We start from the raw sequence: 25,023 nt of genomic DNA, 5'->3' as shown, positions 1-25,023 counted from the left end.
CAGAAGACCGCTAACCACCAACTAAACAACTTCTATTTCCTTAAACAAATATTTTTAAAAGAAATAATTACTTCAATACAATTTTAAAAACACTTTTAGACAGTTTTTATAAATATTATTATTTTATTATTATTACTACAATAATTTTATTAAATTATTAAGAAGTATGAACAGAAAATAAACATAAATAATGAGGGACATGGGCAATGTCTACTCTTCAAATATTACAATATGGAATACAGGCTGCATATTATAATGGAGTCTACTGTGTATATGGACATGTCATGTTCCATTGTGACTCCATCTAGACGTTTCAACACATCTGTAGAATCTCTAATATAAGATTGCTGATTTTCAACACATGGACGAAGATAAAAATCCAAAAAGCGGCATGTCAATTCACACAGACCACCACATCCCGAGACAATTGGACGTCCCGGTGGTTTTTTCTGGTCCTTGTGTACCTTTGGCAATAAATATAATGTTGGAACAATCGGGCTCTTAACACATAAACCATCCATGACCTTCTTAGTGATTACATTATTCTCAAATGCCTCCATTAGCATTTTGTCTAAACGATCCTTAAAGATGTCAGTCGGATTACATGGTAACCGTCTATAGCATTTCTCATTATGCAATTGTCTATACACCTCGGACTCGTATAGATCAAACGGCCATATCACCACATTACCCCCCTTATCTGCTTGTTTGAATACGACCCCCTTCATCATTTTCAGTTCATGCAAGGCCTTGCGCTGCACTCTAGATAAGTTGTCATAGCTACGATTTTGTGATAGTTTCCTCAACTCATCAACCACCATTCTAACGAACATTTCTACTGGTGGATTTAATAAAAGTGGTGGGAATGTGATAGATTTGGGTCGAGTAAAGTCCGGAAATTTATCAGTGTTTACCTCCTGTTCTTGAAGCAAAGACTCTAATATCCGGACCACTTCCAATTCCTCCTGGGCTGTAAACAAATGGTTGAAATCATTCTTTGCATAATTTTTTTTCAAAATGAGTTTACTCGCAAATAGGAATATATCCTTGATGGCTGTAAATTATCGAAACCGGATACCGGACAAAATGTTAAACCTAGTGATAGCACAGAATTTTGACTGGGTGTTAGTACAATATCAGATAAGTTAATTACCTTCAATTCACTATTATTTCCATCCGACGTGTTCAATTTCCTTTTTATTGGCGCTCGTCTGGTTTCATACCTTGTCATCCCTATTTCTCGTGCATTTGATGATGACGATACTTGTGATATCCCAGATGCAACACTCTCCAATGATGTGAAGGATTCACTGCGCAATAATTTAGAAGGTGCACGCTTTTTGCCATCTATAGATTCTATGCTGTTGAAAATCCAGAACATCTCTTTGGAATTTTTTGGTTTTTACGTCCTGTATCTCTCGTTCCCATTTTGCACATTCAATACTTAAATCCTGTTCAAATTTGGCTAGATTTTCAGGAGTCAATGTTGATTTCACTTGTTCCTGTAAAGTTGCAATAGTTTTTTCAACGTCCTCCAATTGTTTTTTATCCATGCCAATTAACAGTTCGATGAAAGTGCGAGAGCATAATGCACATGCTTGTTCCCATCTCAATTTCATTGTCAAGTCTTCAAGTGGAAATGACGGGAAAACCTGGACACGTAGACCACGAGGGATCATATCCCGATCCAAATACTGTTCTAATGAAACCTTATTCCACCAAATTCTGGTACGACGTTTCAATAAGTCCTTTAATGATCTATGTATTTCCATTATACCTGTATTGTTTGCACCAACGGTTCCTATAGCATCCTCCTTAAAAACATGAGTAACAAGCGATAGCCAGTTAGATTCCCGAGTATGGAAATCCATATTAGTTACAAGGCCTGTCAACAACATACAAAACATATGAATACCTATACGAAAACCAGGCCAAATATTCCATATAATGATCTATATATATCAATATATAAGCACAATCCCCATAAATATATATATAGATACTATTATATAAGTACTGTAATAACATATGAGTACACCATAGGTACCATGCAAAAAGATTTTTATTATATTTAATCACAAATAGTAAAAACAATGGCCAGCACGACCTAAAAAAATGACAAACAAGTTTAAAACAACATGGTGGTGGTGGGTTCGTAGGCCTACACAATGTCCGATGAAAAACATATTGATTTTAATGGTTCCTGTAGGGTTTCTGTCATCGTGTCCATTGTTTTACCGTAACAATAGCACAACATGCTGCACTATTTTTCACTGCATTTTGGACCAGATCTGCGATAGAGGCTCGCAACAGAGCCTGTAACGCAGATTGAACATAGCTTAACAAAAGGAAGGTGTTTCCCACAGATTTAACTACCCAACAACTCCCCACATCTATGTTTCAATTATAATTTTTAATTCATAATTATTGACCTTTATTTTATATTTTAATAGTCCCTAAGAACCAACAAATGATAAAAAAGAAGAGGCACATTGAAGAATGGGACTGTGAAGAAGATCAAAGTCGTCACCCTGTACTGAGTCGAATGATAGCAGCATCTGAATACAGGGTTGAGAATGAGCTGGCAAAAGAGGCAAGTAGAAGCAAAAGTGCCGATGCGGAGGGAAAAAAATATATGAAATCTATAAAAGCTGAAAAGGAGAAAGAGGAGAAAGCAATGAAAACTTATGTGGCCAAGATAAAAGAACTTCAAAGTCAAAAGCCCAAAAAGTTCAAGACCAAAAAAACCGTGGTCAAAATGACCAAACACATCATAGTCAAGAAGCTTAAAAACATAAAGTTTAAGAGGAGAAAATGAAATCATCATTGTGCCACAGTAAAAACATCACATTACTAACATCAAAATACTCAAAGACCTCCATATCACATCTGAATATTCCCACCACATTTTATCCCAAGAGACCGGGAATATGCACCCTATAAAACTTGCTTCTCAGAAGACCGCTAACCACCAACTAAACAACTTCTATTTCCTTAAACAAATATTTTTAAAAGAAATAATTACTTCAATACAATTTTAAAAACACTTTTAGACAGTTTTTATAAATATTATTATTTTATTATTATTACTACAATAATTTTATTAAATTATTAAGAAGTATGAACAGAAAATAAACATAAATAATGAGGGACATGGGCAATGTCTACTCTTCAAATATTACAATATGGAATACAGGCTGCATATTATAATGGAGTCTACTGTGTATATGGACATGTCATGTTCCATTGTGACTCCATCTAGACGTTTCAACACATCTGTAGAATCTCTAATATAAGATTGCTGATTTTCAACACATGGACGAAGATAAAAATCCAAAAAGCGGCATGTCAATTCACACAGACCACCACATCCCGAGACAATTGGACGTCCCGGTGGTTTTTTCTGGTCCTTGTGTACCTTTGGCAATAAATATAATGTTGGAACAATCGGGCTCTTAACACATAAACCATCCATGACCTTCTTAGTGATTACATTATTCTCAAATGCCTCCATTAGCATTTTGTCTAAACGATCCTTAAAGATGTCAGTCGGATTACATGGTAACCGTCTATAGCATTTCTCATTATGCAATTGTCTATACACCTCGGACTCGTATAGATCAAACGGCCATATCACCACATTACCCCCCTTATCTGCTTGTTTGAATACGACCCCCTTCATCATTTTCAGTTCATGCAAGGCCTTGCGCTGCACTCTAGATAAGTTGTCATAGCTACGATTTTGTGATAGTTTCCTCAACTCATCAACCACCATTCTAACGAACATTTCTACTGGTGGATTTAATAAAAGTGGTGGGAATGTGATAGATTTGGGTCGAGTAAAGTCCGGAAATTTATCAGTGTTTACCTCCTGTTCTTGAAGCAAAGACTCTAATATCCGGACCACTTCCAATTCCTCCTGGGCTGTAAACAAATGGTTGAAATCATTCTTTGCATAATTTTTTTTCAAAATGAGTTTACTCGCAAATAGGAATATATCCTTGATGGCTGTAAATTATCGAAACCGGATACCGGACAAAATGTTAAACCTAGTGATAGCACAGAATTTTGACTGGGTGTTAGTACAATATCAGATAAGTTAATTACCTTCAATTCACTATTATTTCCATCCGACGTGTTCAATTTCCTTTTTATTGGCGCTCGTCTGGTTTCATACCTTGTCATCCCTATTTCTCGTGCATTTGATGATGACGATACTTGTGATATCCCAGATGCAACACTCTCCAATGATGTGAAGGATTCACTGCGCAATAATTTAGAAGGTGCACGCTTTTTGCCATCTATAGATTCTATGCTGTTGAAAATCCAGAACATCTCTTTGGAATTTTTTGGTTTTTACGTCCTGTATCTCTCGTTCCCATTTTGCACATTCAATACTTAAATCCTGTTCAAATTTGGCTAGATTTTCAGGAGTCAATGTTGATTTCACTTGTTCCTGTAAAGTTGCAATAGTTTTTTCAACGTCCTCCAATTGTTTTTTATCCATGCCAATTAACAGTTCGATGAAAGTGCGAGAGCATAATGCACATGCTTGTTCCCATCTCAATTTCATTGTCAAGTCTTCAAGTGGAAATGACGGGAAAACCTGGACACGTAGACCACGAGGGATCATATCCCGATCCAAATACTGTTCTAATGAAACCTTATTCCACCAAATTCTGGTACGACGTTTCAATAAGTCCTTTAATGATCTATGTATTTCCATTATACCTGTATTGTTTGCACCAACGGTTCCTATAGCATCCTCCTTAAAAACATGAGTAACAAGCGATAGCCAGTTAGATTCCCGAGTATGGAAATCCATATTAGTTACAAGGCCTGTCAACAACATACAAAACATATGAATACCTATACGAAAACCAGGCCAAATATTCCATATAATGATCTATATATATCAATATATAAGCACAATCCCCATAAATATATATATAGATACTATTATATAAGTACTGTAATAACATATGAGTACACCATAGGTACCATGCAAAAAGATTTTTATTATATTTAATCACAAATAGTAAAAACAATGGCCAGCACGACCTAAAAAAATGACAAACAAGTTTAAAACAACATGGTGGTGGTGGGTTCGTAGGCCTACACAATGTCCGATGAAAAACATATTGATTTTAATGGTTCCTGTAGGGTTTCTGTCATCGTGTCCATTGTTTTACCGTAACAATAGCACAACATGCTGCACTATTTTTCACTGCATTTTGGACCAGATCTGCGATAGAGGCTCGCAACAGAGCCTGTAACGCAGATTGAACATAGCTTAACAAAAGGAAGGTGTTTCCCACAGATTTAACTACCCAACAACTCCCCACATCTATGTTTCAATTATAATTTTTAATTCATAATTATTGACCTTTATTTTATATTTTAATAGTCCCTAAGAACCAACAAATGATAAAAAAGAAGAGGCACATTGAAGAATGGGACTGTGAAGAAGATCAAAGTCGTCACCCTGTACTGAGTCGAATGATAGCAGCATCTGAATACAGGGTTGAGAATGAGCTGGCAAAAGAGGCAAGTAGAAGCAAAAGAGCCGATGCGGAGGGAAAAAAATATATGAAATCTATAAAAGCTGAAAAGGAGAAAGAGGAGAAAGCAATGAAAACTTATGTGGCCAAGATAAAAGAACTTCAAAGTCAAAAGCCCAAAAAGTTCAAGACCAAAAAAACCGTGGTCAAAATGACCAAACACATCATAGTCAAGAAGCTTAAAAACATAAAGTTTAAGAGGAGAAAATGAAATCATCATTGTGCCACAGTAAAAACATCACATTACTAACATCAAAATACTCAAAGACCTCCATATCACATCTGAATATTCCCACCACATTTTATCCCAAGAGACCGGGAATATGCACCCTATAAAACTTGCTTCTCAGAAGACCGCTAACCACCAACTAAACAACTTCTATTTCCTTAAACAAATATTTTTAAAAGAAATAATTACTTCAATACAATTTTAAAAACACTTTTAGACAGTTTTTATAAATATTATTATTTTATTATTATTACTACAATAATTTTATTAAATTATTAAGAAGTATGAACAGAAAATAAACATAAATAATGAGGGACATGGGCAATGTCTACTCTTCAAATATTACAATATGGAATACAGGCTGCATATTATAATGGAGTCTACTGTGTATATGGACATGTCATGTTCCATTGTGACTCCATCTAGACGTTTCAACACATCTGTAGAATCTCTAATATAAGATTGCTGATTTTCAACACATGGACGAAGATAAAAATCCAAAAAGCGGCATGTCAATTCACACAGACCACCACATCCCAAGACAATTGGACGTCCCGGTGGTTTTTTCTGGTCCTTGTGTACCTTTGGCAATAAATATAATGTTGGAACAATCGGGCTCTTAACACATAAACCATCCATGACCTTCTTAGTGATTACATTATTCTCAAATGCCTCCATTAGCATTTTGTCTAAACGATCCTTAAAGATGTCAGTCGGATTACATGGTAACCGTCTATAGCATTTCTCATTATGCAATTGTCTATACACCTCGGACTCGTATAGATCAAACGGCCATATCACCACATTACCCCCCTTATCTGCTTGTTTGAATACGACCCCCTTCATCATTTTCAGTTCATGCAAGGCCTTGCGCTGCACTCTAGATAAGTTGTCATAGCTACGATTTTGTGATAGTTTCCTCAACTCATCAACCACCATTCTAACGAACATTTCTACTGGTGGATTTAATAAAAGTGGTGGGAATGTGATAGATTTGGGTCGAGTAAAGTCCGGAAATTTATCAGTGTTTACCTCCTGTTCTTGAAGCAAAGACTCTAATATCCGGACCACTTCCAATTCCTCCTGGGCTGTAAACAAATGGTTGAAATCATTCTTTGCATAATTTTTTTTCAAAATGAGTTTACTCGCAAATAGGAATATATCCTTGATGGCTGTAAATTATCGAAACCGGATACCGGACAAAATGTTAAACCTAGTGATAGCACAGAATTTTGACTGGGTGTTAGTACAATATCAGATAAGTTAATTACCTTCAATTCACTATTATTTCCATCCGACGTGTTCAATTTCCTTTTTATTGGCGCTCGTCTGGTTTCATACCTTGTCATCCCTATTTCTCGTGCATTTGATGATGACGATACTTGTGATATCCCAGATGCAACACTCTCCAATGATGTGAAGGATTCACTGCGCAATAATTTAGAAGGTGCACGCTTTTTGCCATCTATAGATTCTATGCTGTTGAAAATCCAGAACATCTCTTTGGAATTTTTTGGTTTTTACGTCCTGTATCTCTCGTTCCCATTTTGCACATTCAATACTTAAATCCTGTTCAAATTTGGCTAGATTTTCAGGAGTCAATGTTGATTTCACTTGTTCCTGTAAAGTTGCAATAGTTTTTTCAACGTCCTCCAATTGTTTTTTATCCATACCAATTAACAGTTCGATGAAAGTGCGAGAGCATAATGCACATGCTTGTTCCCATCTCAATTTCATTGTCAAGTCTTCAAGTGGAAATGACGGGAAAACCTGGACACGTAGACCACGAGGGATCAGATCCCGATCCAAATACTGTTCTAATGAAACCTTATTCCACCAAATTCTGGTACGACGTTTCAATAAGTCCTTTAATGATCTATGTATTTCCATTATACCTGTATTGTTTGCACCAACGGTTCCTATAGCATCCTCCTTAAAAACATGAGTAACAAGCGATAGCCAGTTAGATTCCCGAGTATGGAAATCCATATTAGTTACAAGGCCTGTCAACAACATACAAAACATATGAATACCTATACGAAAACCAGGCCAAATATTCCATATAATGATCTATATATATCAATATATAAGCACAATCCCCATAAATATATATATAGATACTATTATATAAGTACTGTAATAACATATGAGTACACCATAGGTACCATGCAAAAAGATTTTTATTATATTTAATCACAAATAGTAAAAACAATGGCCAGCACGACCTAAAAAAATGACAAACAAGTTTAAAACAACATGGTGGGGGTGGGTTCGTAGGCCTACACAATGTCCGATGAAAAACATATTGATTTTAATGGTTCCTGTAGGGTTTCTGTCATCGTGTCCATTGTTTTACCGTAACAATAGCACAACATGCTGCACTATTTTTCACTGCATTTTGGACCAGATCTGCGATAGAGGCTCGCAACAGAGCCTGTAACGCAGATGTGAACATAGCTTAACAAAAGGAAGGTGTTTCCCACAGATTTAACTACCCAACAACTCCCCACATCTATGTTTCCATTATAATTTTTAATTCATAATTATTGACCTTTATTTTATATTTTAATAGTCCCTAAGAACAAACAAATGATAAAAAAGAAGAGGGACATTGAAGAATGGGACTGTGAAGAAGATCAAAGTCGTCACCCTGTACTGAGTCGAATGATAGCAGCATCTGAATACAGGGTTGAGAATGAGCTGGAAAAAGAGGCAAGTAGAAGCAAAAGTGCCGATGCGGAGGGAAAAAAATATATGAAATCTATAAAAGCTGAAAAGGAGAAAGAGGAGAAAGCAATGAAAACTTATGTGGCCAAGATAAAAGAACTTCAAAGTCAAAAGCCCAAAAAGTTCAAGACCAAAAAAACCGTGGTCAAAATGACCAAACACATCATAGTCAAGAAGCTTAAAAACATAAAGTTTAAGAGGAGAAAATGAAATCATCATTGTGCCACAGTAAAAACATCACATTACTAACATCAAAATACTCAAAGACCTCCATATCACATCTGAATATTCCCACCACATTTTATCCCAAGAGACCGGGAATATGCACCCTATAAAACTTGCTTCTCAGAAGACCGCTAACCACCAACTAAACAACTTCTATTTCCTTAAACAAATATTTTTAAAAGAAATAATTACTTCAATACAATTTTAAAAACACTTTTAGACAGTTTTTATAAATATTATTATTTTATTATTATTACTACAATAATTTTATTAAATTATTAAGAAGTATGAACAGAAAATAAACATAAATAATGAGGGAGATGGGCAATGTCTACTCTTCAAATATTACAATATGGAATACAGGCTGCATATTATAATGGAGTCTACTGTGTATATGGACATGTCATGTTCCATTGTGACTCCATCTAGACGTTTCAACACATCTGTAGAATCTCTAATATAAGATTGCTGATTTTCAACACATGGACGAAGATAAAAATCCAAAAAGCGGCATGTCAATTCACACAGACCACCACATCCCGAGACAATTGGACGTCCCGGTGGTTTTTTCTGGTCCTTGTGTACCTTTGGCAATAAATATAATGTTGGAACAATCGGGCTCTTAACACATAAACCATCCATGACCTTCTTAGTGATTACATTATTCTCAAATGCCTCCATTAGCATTTTGTCTAAACGATCCTTAAAGATGTCAGTCGGATTACATGGTAACCGTCTATAGCATTTCTCATTATGCAATTGTCTATACACCTCGGACTCGTATAGATCAAACGGCCATATCACCACATTACCCCCCTTATCTGCTTGTTTGAATACGACCCCCTTCATCATTTTCAGTTCATGCAAGGCCTTGCGCTGCACTCTAGATAAGTTGTCATAGCTACGATTTTGTGATAGTTTCCTCAACTCATCAACCACCATTCTAACGAACATTTCTACTGGTGGATTTAATAAAAGTGGTGGGAATGTGATAGATTTGGGTCGAGTAAAGTCCGGAAATTTATCAGTGCTTACCTCCTGTTCTTGAAGCAAAGACTCTAATATCCGGACCACTTCCAATTCCTCCTGGGCTGTAAACAAATGGTTGAAATCATTCTTTGCATAATTTTTTTTCAAAATGAGTTTACTCGCAAATAGGAATATATCCTTGATGGCTGTAAATTATCGAAACCGGATACCGGACAAAATGTTAAACCTAGTGATAGCACAGAATTTTGACTGGGTGTTAGTACAATATCAGATAAGTTAATTACCTTCAATTCACTATTATTTCCATCCGACGTGTTCAATTTCCTTTTTATTGGCGCTCGTCTGGTTTCATACCTTGTCATCCCTATTTCTCGTGCATTTGATGATGACGATACTTGTGATATCCCAGATGCAACACTCTCCAATGATGAGGAGGATTCACTGCGCAATAATTTAGAAGGTGCACGCTTTTTGCCATCTATAGATTCTATGCTGTTGAAAATCCAGAACATCTCTTTGGAATTTTTGGGTTTTTACGTCCTGTATCTCTCGTTCCCATTTTGCACATTCAATACTTAAATCCTGTTCAAATTTGGCTAGATTTTCAGGAGTCAATGTTGATTTCACTTGTTCCTGTAAAGTTGCAATAGTTTTTTCAACGTCCTCCAATTGTTTTTTATCCATACCAATTAACAGTTCGATGAAAGTGCGAGAGCATAATGCACATGCTTGTTCCCATCTCAATTTCATTGTCAAGTCTTCAAGTGGAAATGACGGGAAAACCTGGACACGTAGACCACGAGGGATCAGATCCCGAGCCAAATACTGTTCTAATGAAACCTTATTCCACCAAATTCTGGTACGACGTTTCAATAAGTCCTTTAATGATCTATGTATTTCCATTATACCTGTATTGTTTGCACCAACGGTTCCTATAGCATCCTCCTTAAAAACATGAGTAACAAGCGATAGCCAGTTAGATTCCCGAGTATGGAAATCCATATTAGTTACAAGGCCTGTCAACAACATACAAAACATATGAATACCTATACGAAAACCAGGCCAAATATTCCATATAATGATCTATATATATCAATATATAAGCACAATCCCCATAAATATATATATAGATACTATTATATAAGTACTGTAATAACATATGAGTACACCATAGGTACCATGCAAAAAGATTTTTATTATATTTAATCACAAATAGTAAAAACAATGGCCAGCACGACCTAAAAAAATGACAAACAAGTTTAAAACAACATGGTGGGGGTGGGTTCGTAGGCCTACACAATGTCCGATGAAAAACATATTGATTTTAATGGTTCCTGTAGGGTTTCTGTCATCGTGTCCATTGTTTTACCGTAACAATAGCACAACATGCTGCACTATTTTTCACTGCATTTTGGACCAGATCTGCGATAGAGGCTCGCAACAGAGCCTGTAACGCAGATGTGAACATAGCTTAACAAAAGGAAGGTGTTTCCCACAGATTTAACTACCCAACAACTCCCCACATCTATGTTTCCATTATAATTTTTAATTCATAATTATTGACCTTTATTTTATATTTTAATAGTCCCTAAGAACAAACAAATGATAAAAAAGAAGAGGGACATTGAAGAATGGGACTGTGAAGAAGATCAAAGTCGTCACCCTGTACTGAGTCGAATGATAGCAGCATCTGAATACAGGGTTGAGAATGAGCTGGAAAAAGAGGCAAGTAGAAGCAAAAGTGCCGATGCGGAGGGAAAAAAATATATGAAATCTATAAAAGCTGAAAAGGAGAAAGAGGAGAAAGCAATGAAAACTTATGTGGCCAAGATAAAAGAACTTCAAAGTCAAAAGCCCAAAAAGTTCAAGACCAAAAAAACCGTGGTCAAAATGACCAAACACATCATAGTCAAGAAGCTTAAAAACATAAAGTTTAAGAGGAGAAAATGAAATCATCATTGTGCCACAGTAAAAACATCACATTACTAACATCAAAATACTCAAAGACCTCCATATCACATCTGAATATTCCCACCACATTTTATCCCAAGAGACCGGGAATATGCACCCTATAAAACTTGCTTCTCAGAAGACCGCTAACCACCAACTAAACAACTTCTATTTCCTTAAACAAATATTTTTAAAAGAAATAATTACTTCAATACAATTTTAAAAACACTTTTAGACAGTTTTTATAAATATTATTATTTTATTATTATTACTACAATAATTTTATTAAATTATTAAGAAGTATGAACAGAAAATAAACATAAATAATGAGGGAGATGGGCAATGTCTACTCTTCAAATATTACAATATGGAATACAGGCTGCATATTATAATGGAGTCTACTGTGTATATGGACATGTCATGTTCCATTGTGACTCCATCTAGACGTTTCAACACATCTGTAGAATCTCTAATATAAGATTGCTGATTTTCAACACATGGACGAAGATAAAAATCCAAAAAGCGGCATGTCAATTCACACAGACCACCACATCCCGAGACAATTGGACGTCCCGGTGGTTTTTTCTGGTCCTTGTGTACCTTTGGCAATAAATATAATGTTGGAACAATCGGGCTCTTAACACATAAACCATCCATGACCTTCTTAGTGATTACATTATTCTCAAATGCCTCCATTAGCATTTTGTCTAAACGATCCTTAAAGATGTCAGTCGGATTACATGGTAACCGTCTATAGCATTTCTCATTATGCAATTGTCTATACACCTCGGACTCGTATAGATCAAACGGCCATATCACCACATTACCCCCCTTATCTGCTTGTTTGAATACGACCCCCTTCATCATTTTCAGTTCATGCAAGGCCTTGCGCTGCACTCTAGATAAGTTGTCATAGCTACGATTTTGTGATAGTTTCCTCAACTCATCAACCACCATTCTAACGAACATTTCTACTGGTGGATTTAATAAAAGTGGTGGGAATGTGATAGATTTGGGTCGAGTAAAGTCCGGAAATTTATCAGTGCTTACCTCCTGTTCTTGAAGCAAAGACTCTAATATCCGGACCACTTCCAATTCCTCCTGGGCTGTAAACAAATGGTTGAAATCATTCTTTGCATAATTTTTTTTCAAAATGAGTTTACTCGCAAATAGGAATATATCCTTGATGGCTGTAAATTATCGAAACCGGATACCGGACAAAATGTTAAACCTAGTGATAGCACAGAATTTTGACTGGGTGTTAGTACAATATCAGATAAGTTAATTACCTTCAATTCACTATTATTTCCATCCGACGTGTTCAATTTCCTTTTTATTGGCGCTCGTCTGGTTTCATACCTTGTCATCCCTATTTCTCGTGCATTTGATGATGACGATACTTGTGATATCCCAGATGCAACACTCTCCAATGATGAGGAGGATTCACTGCGCAATAATTTAGAAGGTGCACGCTTTTTGCCATCTATAGATTCTATGCTGTTGAAAATCCAGAACATCTCTTTGGAATTTTTGGGTTTTTACGTCCTGTATCTCTCGTTCCCATTTTGCACATTCAATACTTAAATCCTGTTCAAATTTGGCTAGATTTTCAGGAGTCAATGTTGATTTCACTTGTTCCTGTAAAGTTGCAATAGTTTTTTCAACGTCCTCCAATTGTTTTTTATCCATACCAATTAACAGTTCGATGAAAGTGCGAGAGCATAATGCACATGCTTGTTCCCATCTCAATTTCATTGTCAAGTCTTCAAGTGGAAATGACGGGAAAACCTGGACACGTAGACCACGAGGGATCAGATCCCGAGCCAAATACTGTTCTAATGAAACCTTATTCCACCAAATTCTGGTACGACGTTTCAATAAGTCCTTTAATGATCTATGTATTTCCATTATACCTGTATTGTTTGCACCAACGGTTCCTATAGCATCCTCCTTAAAAACATGAGTAACAAGCGATAGCCAGTTAGATTCCCGAGTATGGAAATCCATATTAGTTACAAGGCCTGTCAACAACATACAAAACATATGAATACCTATACGAAAACCAGGCCAAATATTCCATATAATGATCTATATATATCAATATATAAGCACAATCCCCATAAATATATATATAGATACTATTATATAAGTACTGTAATAACATATGAGTACACCATAGGTACCATGCAAAAAGATTTTTATTATATTTAATCACAAATAGTAAAAACAATGGCCAGCACGACCTAAAAAAATGACAAACAAGTTTAAAACAACATGGTGGTGGTGGGTTCGTAGGCCTACACAATGTCCGATGAAAAACATATTGATTTTAATGGTTCCTGTAGGGTTTCTGTCATCGTGTCCATTGTTTTACCGTAACAATAGCACAACATGCTGCACTATTTTTCACTGCATTTTGGACCAGATCTGCGATAGAGGCTCGCAACAGAGCCTGTAACGCAGATGTGAACATAGCTTAACAAAAGGAAGGTGTTTCCCACAGATTTACCTACCCAACAACTCCCCACATCTATGTTTCCATTATAATTTTTAATTCATAATTATTGACCTTTATTTTATATTTTAATAGTCCCTAAGAACCAACAAATGATAAAAAAGAAGAGGGACATTGAAGAATGGGACTGTGAAGAAGATCAAAGTCGTCACCCTGTACTGAGTCGAATGATAGCAGCATCTGAATACAGGGTTGAGAATGAGCTGGCAAAAGAGGCAAGTAGAAGCAAAAGTGCCGATGCGGAGGGAAAAAAATATATGAAATCTATAAAAGCTGAAAAGGAGAAAGAGGAGAAAGCAATGAAAACTTATGTGGCCAAGATAAAAGAACTTCAAAGTCAAAAGCCCAAAAAGTTCAAGACCAAAAAAACCGTGGTCAAAATGACCAAACACATCATAGTCAAGAAGCTTAAAAACATAAAGTTTAAGAGGAGAAAATGAAATCATCATTGTGCCACAGTAAAAACATCACATTACTAACATCAAAATACTCAAAGACCTCCATATCACATCTGAATATTCCCACCACATTTTATCCCAAGAGACCGGGAATATGCACCCTATAAAACTTGCTTCTCAGAAGACCGCTAACCACCAACTAAACAACTTCTATTTCCTTAAACAAATATTTTTAAAAGAAATAATTACTTCAATACAATTTTAAAAACACTTTTAGACAGTTTTTATAAATATTATTATTTTATTATTATTACTACAATAATTTTATTAAATTATTAAGAAGTATGAACAGAAAATAAACATAAATAATGAGGGACATGGGCAATGTCTACTCTTCAAATATTACAATATGGAATACAGGCTGCATATTATAATGGAGTCTACTGTGTATATGGACATGTCATGTTCCATTGTGACTCCATCTAGACGTTTCAACACATCTGTAGAATCTCTAATATAAGATTGCTGATTTTCAACACATGGACGAAGATAAAAATCCAAAAAGCGGCATGTCAATTCACACAGACCACCACATCCCGAGACAATTGGACGTCCCGGTGGTTTTTTCTGGTCCTTGTGTACCTTTGGCAATAAATATAATGTTGGAACAATCGGGCTCTTAACACATAAACCATCCATGACCTTCTTAGTGATTACATTATTCTCAAATGCCTCCATTAGCATTTTGTCTAAACGATCCTTAAAGATGTCAGTCGGATTACATGGTAACCGTCTATAGCATTTCTCATTATGCAATTGTCTATACACCTCGGACTCGTATAGATCAAACGGCCATATCACCACATTACCCCCCTTATCTGCTTGTTTGAATACGACCCCCTTCATCATTTTCAGTTCATGCAAGGCCTTGCGCTGCACTCTAGATAAGTTGTCATAGCTACGATTTTGTGATAGTTTCCTCAACTCATCAACCACCATTCTAACGAACATTTCTACTGGTGGATTTAATAAAAGTGGTGGGAATGTGATAGATTTGGGTCGAGTAAAGTCCGGAAATTTATCAGTGCTTACCTCCTGTTCTTGAAGCAAAGACTCTAATATCCGGACCACTTCCAATTCCTCCTGGGCTGTAAACAAATGGTTGAAATCATTCTTTGCATAATTTTTTTTCAAAATGAGTTTACTCGCAAATAGGAATATATCCTTGATGGCTGTAAATTATCGAAACCGGATACCGGACAAAATGTTAAACCTAGTGATAGCACAGAATTTTGACTGGGTGTTAGTACAATATCAGATAAGTTATTTACCTTCAATTCACTATTATTTCCATCCGACGTGTTCAATTTCCTTTTTATTGGCGCTCGTCTGGTTTCATACCTTGTCATCCCTATTTCTCGTGCATTTGATGATGACGATACTTGTGATATCCCAGATGCAACACTCTCCAATGATGTGAAGGATTCACTGCGCAATAATTTAGAAGGTGCACGCTTTTTGCCATCTATAGATTCTATGCTGTTGAAAATCCAGAACATCTCTTTGGAATTTTTTGGTTTTTATGTCCTGTATCTCTCGTTCCCATTTTGCACATTCAATACTTAAATCCTGTTCAAATTTGGCTAGATTTTCAGGAGTCAATGTTGATTTCACTTGTTCCTGTAAAGTTGCAATAGTTTTTTCAACGTCCTCCAATTGTTTTTTATCCATACCAATTAACAGTTCGATGAAAGTGCGAGAGCATAATGCACATGCTTGTTCCCATCTCAATTTCATTGTCAAGTCTTCAAGTGGAAATGACGGGAAAACCTGGACACGTAGACCACGAGGGATCAGATCCCGAGCCAAATACTGTTCTAATGAAACCTTATTCCACCAAATTCTGGTACGACGTTTCAATAAGTCCTTTAATGATCTATGTATTTCCATTATACCTGTATTGTTTGCACCAACGGTTCCTATAGCATCCTCCTTAAAAACATGAGTAACAAGCGATAGCCAGTTAGATTCCCGAGTATGGAAATCCATATTAGTTACAAGGCCTGTCAACAACATACAAAACATATGAATACCTATACGAAAACCAGGCCAAATATTCCATATAATGATCTATATATATCAATATATAAGCACAATCCCCATAAATATATATATAGATACTATTATATAAGTACTGTAATAACATATGAGTACACCATAGGTACCATGCAAAAAGATTTTTATTATATTTAATCACAAATAGTAAAAACAATGGCCAGCACGACCTAAAAAAATGACAAACAAGTTTAAAACAACATGGTGGTGGTGGGTTCGTAGGCCTACACAATGTCCGATGAAAAACATATTGATTTTAATGGTTCCTGTAGGGTTTCTGTCATCGTGTCCATTGTTTTACCGTAACAATAGCACAACATGCTGCACTATTTTTCACTGCATTTTGGACCAGATCTGCGATAGAGGCTCGCAACAGAGCCTGTAACGCAGATGTGAACATAGCTTAACAAAAGGAAGGTGTTTCCCACAGATTTACCTACCCAACAACTCCCCACATCTATGTTTCCATTATAATTTTTAATTCATAATTATTGACCTTTATTTTATATTTTAATAGTCCCTAAGAACCAACAAATGATAAAAAAGAAGAGGGACATTGAAGAATGGGACTGTGAAGAAGATCAAAGTCGTCACCCTGTACTGAGTCGAATGATAGCAGCATCTGAATACAGGGTTGAGAATGAGCTGGCAAAAGAGGCAAGTAGAAGCAAAAGTGCCGATGCGGAGGGAAAAAAATATATGAAATCTATAAAAGCTGAAAAGGAGAAAGAGGAGAAAGCAATGAAAACTTATGTGGCCAAGATAAAAGAACTTCAAAGTCAAAAGCCCAAAAAGTTCAAGACCAAAAAAACCGTGGTCAAAATGACCAAACACATCATAGTCAAGAAGCTTAAAAACATAAAGTTTAAGAGGAGAAAATGAAATCATCATTGTGCCACAGTAAAAACATCACATTACTAACATCAAAATACTCAAAGACCTCCATATCACATCTGACTATTCCCACCACATTTTATCCCAAGAGACCGGGAATATGCACCCTATAAAACTTGCTTCTCAGAAGACCGCTAACCACCAACTAAACAACTTCTATTTCCTTAAACAAATATTTTTAAAAGAAATAATTACTTCAATACAATTTTAAAAACACTTTTAGACAGTTTTTATAAATATTATTATTTTATTATTATTACTACAATAATTTTATTAAATTATTAAGAAGTATGAACAGAAAATAAACATAAATAATGAGGGACATGGGCAATGTCTACTCTTCAAATATTACAATATGGAATACAGGCTGCATATTATAATGGAGTCTACTGTGTATATGGACATGTCATGTTCCATTGTGACTCCATCTAGACGTTTCAACACATCTGTAGAATCTCTAATATAAGATTGCTGATTTTCAACACATGGACGAAGATAAAAATCCAAAAAGCGGCATGTCAATTCACACAGACCACCACATCCCGAGACAATTGGACGTCCCGGTGGTTTTTTCTGGTCCTTGTGTACCTTTGGCAATAAATATAATGTTGGAACAATCGGGCTCTTAACACATAAACCATCCATGACCTTCTTAGTGATTACATTATTCTCAAATGCCTCCATTAGCATTTTGTCTAAACGATCCTTAAAGATGTCAGTCGGATTACATGGTAACCGTCTATAGCATTTCTCATTATGCAATTGTCTATACACCTCGGACTCGTATAGATCAAACGGCCATATCACCACATTACCCCCCTTATCTGCTTGTTTGAATACGACCCCCTTCATCATTTTCAGTTCATGCAAGGCCTTGCGCTGCACTCTAGATAAGTTGTCATAGCTACGATTTTGTGATAGTTTCCTCAACTCATCAACCACCATTCTAACGAACATTTCTACTGGTGGATTTAATAAAAGTGGTGGGAATGTGATAGATTTGGGTCGAGTAAAGTCCGGAAATTTATCAGTGCTTACCTCCTGTTCTTGAAGCAAAGACTCTAATATCCGGACCACTTCCAATTCCTCCTGGGCTGTAAACAAATGGTTGAAATCATTCTTTGCATAATTTTTTTTCAAAATGAGTTTACTCGCAAATAGGAATATATCCTTGATGGCTGTAAATTATCGAAACCGGATACCGGACAAAATGTTAAACCTAGTGATAGCACAGAATTTTGACTGGGTGTTAGTACAATATCAGATAAGTTATTTACCTTCAATTCACTATTATTTCCATCCGACGTGTTCAATTTCCTTTTTATTGGCGCTCGTCTGGTTTCATACCTTGTCATCCCTATTTCTCGTGCATTTGATGATGACGATACTTGTGATATCCCAGATGCAACACTCTCCAATGATGTGAAGGATTCACTGCGCAATAATTTAGAAGGTGCACGCTTTTTGCCATCTATAGATTCTATGCTGTTGAAAATCCAGAACATCTCTTTGGAATTTTTTGGTTTTTATGTCCTGTATCTCTCGTTCCCATTTTGCACATTCAATACTTAAATCCTGTTCAAATTTGGCTAGATTTTCAGGAGTCAATGTTGATTTCACTTGTTCCTGTAAAGTTGCAATAGTTTTTTCAACGTCCTCCAATTGTTTTTTATCCATACCAATTAACAGTTCGATGAAAGTGCGAGAGCATAATGCACATGCTTGTTCCCATCTCAATTTCATTGTCAAGTCTTCAAGTGGAAATGACGGGAAAACCTGGACACGTAGACCACGAGGGATCAGATCCCGAGCCAAATACTGTTCTAATGAAACCTTATTCCACCAAATTCTGGTACGACGTTTCAATAAGTCCTTTAATGATCTATGTATTTCCATTATACCTGTATTGTTTGCACCAACGGTTCCTATAGCATCCTCCTTAAAAACATGAGTAACAAGCGATAGCCAGTTAGATTCCCGAGTATGGAAATCCATATTAGTTACAAGGCCTGTCAACAACATACAAAACATATGAATACCTATACGAAAACCAGGCCAAATATTCCATATAATGATCTATATATATCAATATATAAGCACAATCCCCATAAATATATATATAGATACTATTATATAAGTACTGTAATAACATATGAGTACACCATAGGTACCATGCAAAAAGATTTTTATTATATTTAATCACAAATAGTAAAAACAATGGCCAGCACGACCTAAAAAAATGACAAACAAGTTTAAAACAACATGGTGGTGGTGGGTTCGTAGGCCTACACAATGTCCGATGAAAAACATATTGATTTTAATGGTTCCTGTAGGGTTTCTGTCATCGTGTCCATTGTTTTACCGTAACAATAGCACAACATGCTGCACTATTTTTCACTGCATTTTGGACCAGATCTGCGATAGAGGCTCGCAACAGAGCCTGTAACGCAGATGTGAACATAGCTTAACAAAAGGAAGGTGTTTCCCACAGATTTAACTACCCAACAACTCCCCACATCTATGTTTCCATTATAATTTTTAATTCATAATTATTGACCTTTATTTTATATTTTAATAGTCCCTAAGAACCAACAAATGATAAAAAAGAAGAGGGACATTGAAGAATGGGACTGTGAAGAAGATCAAAGTCGTCACCCTGTACTGAGTCGAATGATAGCAGCATCTGAATACAGGGTTGAGAATGAGCTGGCAAAAGAGGCAAGTAGAAGCAAAAGTGCCGATGCGGAGGGAAAAAAATATATGAAATCTATAAAAGCTGAAAAGGAGAAAGAGGAGAAAGCAATGAAAACTTATGTGGCCAAGATAAAAGAACTTCAAAGTCAAAAGCCAAAAAAGTTCAAGACCAAAAAAACCGTGGTCAAAATGACCAAACACATCATAGTCAAGAAGCTTAAAAACATAAAGTTTAAGAGGAGAAAATGAAATCATCATTGTGCCACTGTAAAAACATCACATTACTAACATCAAAATACTCAAAGACCTCCATATCACATCTGAATATTCCCACCACATTTTATCCCAAGAGACCGGGAATATGCACCCTATAAAACTTGCTTCTCAGAAGACCGCTAACCACCAACTAAACAACTTCTATTTCCTTAAACAAATATTTTTAAAAGAAATAATTACTTCAATACAATTTTAAAAACACTTTTAGACAGTTTTTATAAATATTATTATTTTATTATTATTACTACAATAATTTTATTAAATTATTAAGAAGTATGAACAGAAAATAAACATAAATAATGAGGGACATGGGCAATGTCTACACTTCAAATATTACAATATGGAATACAGGCTGCATATTATAATGGAGTCTACTGTGTATATGGACATGTCATGTTCCATTGTGACTCCATCTAGACGTTTCAACACATCTGTAGAATCTCTAATATAAGATTGCTGATTTTCAACACATGGACGAAGATAAAAATCCAAAAAGCGGCATGTCAATTCACACAGACCACCACATCCCGAGACAATTGGACGTCCCGGTGGATTTTTCTGGTCCTTGTGTACCTTTGGCAATAAATATAATGTTGGAACAATCGGGCTCTTAACACATAAACCATCCATGACCTTCTTAGTGATTACATTATTCTCAAATGCCTCCATTAGCATTTTGTCTAAACGATCCTTAAAGATGTCAGTCGGATTACATGGTAACCGTCTATAGCATTTCTCATTATGCAATTGTCTATACACCTCGTACTCATATAGATCAAACGGCCATATCACCACATTACCCCCCATATCTGCTTGTTTGAATACGACCCCCTTCATCATTTTCAGTTCATGCAAGGCCTTGTGCTGCACTCTAGATAAGTTGTCATATCTACAATTTTGTGATAGTTTCCTCAACTCATCAACCACCATTCTAACGAACATTTCTACTGGTGGATTTAATAAAAGTGGTGGGAATGTGATAGATTTGGGTCGAGTAAAGTCCGGAAATTTATCAGTGTTTACCTCCTGTTCTTGAAGCAAAGACTCTAATATCCGGACCACTTCCAATTCCTCCTGGGCTGTAAACAAATGGTTGAAATCATTCTTTGCATATTTTTTTTTCAAAATGAGTTTACTCGCAAATAGGAATATATCCTTGATGGCTGTAAATTATCGAAACCGGATACCGGACAAAATGTTAAACCTAGTGATAGCACAGAATTTTGACTGGGTGTTAGTACAATATCAGATAAGTTAATTACCTTCAATTCACTATTATTTCCATCCGACGTGTTCAATTTCCTTTTTATTGGCGCTCGTCTGGTTTCATACCTTGTCATCCCTATTTCTCGTGCATTTGATGATGACGATACTTGTGATATCCCAGATGCAACACTCTCCAATGATGTGAAGGATTCACTGCGCAATAATTTAAAAGGTGCACGCTTTTTGCCATCTATAGATTCTATGCTGTTGAAAATCCAGAACATCTCTTTGGAATTTTTTGGTTTTTACGTCCTGTATCTCTCGTTCCCATTTTGCACATTCAATACTTAAATCCTGTTCAAATTTGGCTAGATTTTCAGGAGTCAATGTTGATTTCACTTGTTCCTGTAAAGTTGCAATAGTTTTTTCAATGTCCTCCAATTGTTTTTTATCCATACCAATTAACAGTTCGATGAAAGTGCGAGAGCATAATGCACATGCTTGTTCCCATCTCAATTTCATTGTCAAGTCTTCAAGTGGAAATGACGGGAAAACCTGGACACGTAGACCACGAGGGATCATATCCCGAGCCAAATACTGTTCTAATGAAACCTTATTCCACCAAATTCTGGTACGACGTTTCAATAAGTCCTTTAATGATCTATGTATTTCCATTATACCTGTATTGTTTGCACCAACGGTACCTATAACATCCTCCTTAAAAACATGAGTAACAAGCGATAGCCAGTTAGATTCCCGAGTATGGAAATCCATATTAGTTACAAGGCCTGTCAACAACATACAAAACATATGAATACCTATACGAAAACAAGGCCAAATATTCCATATAATGATCTATATATATCAATATATAAGCACAATCCCCATAAATATATATATAGATACTATTATATAAGTACTGTAATAACATATGAGTACACCATAGGTACGATGCAAAAAGATTTTTATTATATTTAATCACAAATAGTAAAAACAATGGCCAGCACGACCTAAAAAAATGACAAACAAGTTTAAAACAACATGGTGGTGGTGGGTTCGTAGGCCTACACAATGTCCGATGAAAAACATATTGATTTTAATGGTTCCTGTAGGGTTTCTGTCATCGTGTCCATTGTTTTACCGTAACAATAGCACAACATGCTGCACTATTTTTCACTGCATTTTGGACCAGATCTGCGATAGAGGCTCGCAACAGAGCCTGTAACGCAGATTGAACATAGCTTAACAAAAGGAAGGTGTTTCCCACAGATTTAACTACCCAACAACTCCCCACATCTATGTTTCAATTATAATTTTTAATTCATAATTATTGACCTTTATTTTATATTTTAATAGTCCCTAAGAACCAACAAATGATAAAAAAGAAGAGGCACATTGAAGAATGGGACTGTGAAGAAGATCAAAGTCGTCACCCTGTACTGAGTCGAATGATAGCAGCATCTGAATACAGGGTTGAGAATGAGCTGGCAAAAGAGGCAAGTAGAAGCAAAAGTGCCGATGCGGAGGGAAAAAAATATATGAAATCTATAAAAGCTGAAAAGGAGAAAGAGGAGAAAGCAATGAAAACTTATGTGGCCAAGATAAAAGAACTTCAAAGTCAAAAGCCCAAAAAGTTCAAGACCAAAAAAACCGTGGTCAAAATGACCAAACACATCATAGTCAAGAAGCTTAAAAACATAAAGTTTAAGAGGAGAAAATGAAATCATCATTGTGCCACAGTAAAAACATCACATTACTAACATCAAAATACTCAAAGACCTCCATATCACATCTGAATATTCCCACCACATTTTATCCCAAGAGACCGGGAATATGCACCCTATAAAACTTGCTTCTCAGAAGACCGCTAACCACCAACTAAATAACTTCTATTTCCTTAAACAAATATTTTTAAAAGAAATAATTACTTCAATACAATTTTAAAAACACTTTTAGACAGTTTTTATAAATATTATTATTTTATTATTATTACTACAATAATTTTATTAAATTATTAAGAAGTATGAACAGAAAATAAACATAAATAATGAGGGACATGGGCAATGTCTACTCTTCAAATATTACAATATGGAATACAGGCTGCATATTATAATGGAGTCTACTGTGTATATGGACATGTCATGTTCCATTGTGACTCCATCTAGACGTTTCAACACATCTGTAGAATCTCTAATATAAGATTGCTGATTTTCAACACATGGACGAAGATAAAAATCCAAAAAGCGGCATGTCAATTCACACAGACCACCACATCCCGAGACAATTGGACGTCCCGGTGGTTTTTTCTGGTCCTTGTGTACCTTTGGCAATAAATATAATGTTGGAACAATCGGGCTCTTAACACATAAACCATCCATGACCTTCTTAGTGATTACATTATTCTCAAATGCCTCCATTAGCATTTTGTCTAAACGATCCTTAAAGATGTCAGTCAGATTACATGGTAACCGTCTATAGCATTTCTCATTATGCAATTGTCTATACACCTCGGACTCGTATAGATCAAACGGCCATATCACCACATTACCCCCCTTATCTGCTTGTTTGAATACGACCCCCTTCATCATTTTCAGTTCATGCAAGGCCTTGCGCTGCACTCTAGATAAGTTGTCATAGCTACGATTTTGTGATAGTTTCCTCAACTCATCAACCACCATTCTAACGAACATTTCTACTGGTGGATTTAATAAAAGTGGTGGGAATGTGATAGATTTGGGTCGAGTAAAGTCCGGAAATTTATCAGTGTTTACCTCCTGTTCTTGAAGCAAAGACTCTAATATCCGGACCACTTCCAATTCCTCCTGGGCTGTAAACAAATGGTTGAAATCATTCTTTGCATAATTTTTTTTCAAAATGAGTTTACTCGCAAATAGGAATATATCCTTGATGGCTGTAAATTATCGAAACCGGATACCGGACAAAATGTTAAACCTAGTGATAGCACAGAATTTTGACTGGGTGTTAGTACAATATCAGATAAGTTAATTACCTTCAATTCACTATTATTTCCATCCGACGTGTTCAATTTCCTTTTTATTGGCGCTCGTCTGGTTTCATACCTTGTCATCCCTATTTCTCGTGCATTTGATGATGACGATACTTGTGATATCCCAGATGCAACACTCTCCAATGATGTGAAGGATTCACTGCGCAATAATTTAGAAGGTGCACGCTTTTTGCCATCTATAGATTCTATGCTGTTGAAAATCCAGAACATCTCTT

The sequence above is a fragment of the Rhinoderma darwinii genome, chromosome 5, assembly GCF_050947455.1.
Source record: "Rhinoderma darwinii isolate aRhiDar2 chromosome 5, aRhiDar2.hap1, whole genome shotgun sequence".
In the NCBI taxonomy this organism is placed as follows: Eukaryota; Metazoa; Chordata; class Amphibia; order Anura; family Rhinodermatidae; genus Rhinoderma; species Rhinoderma darwinii.
This window is presented reverse-complemented; position numbering follows the sequence as displayed.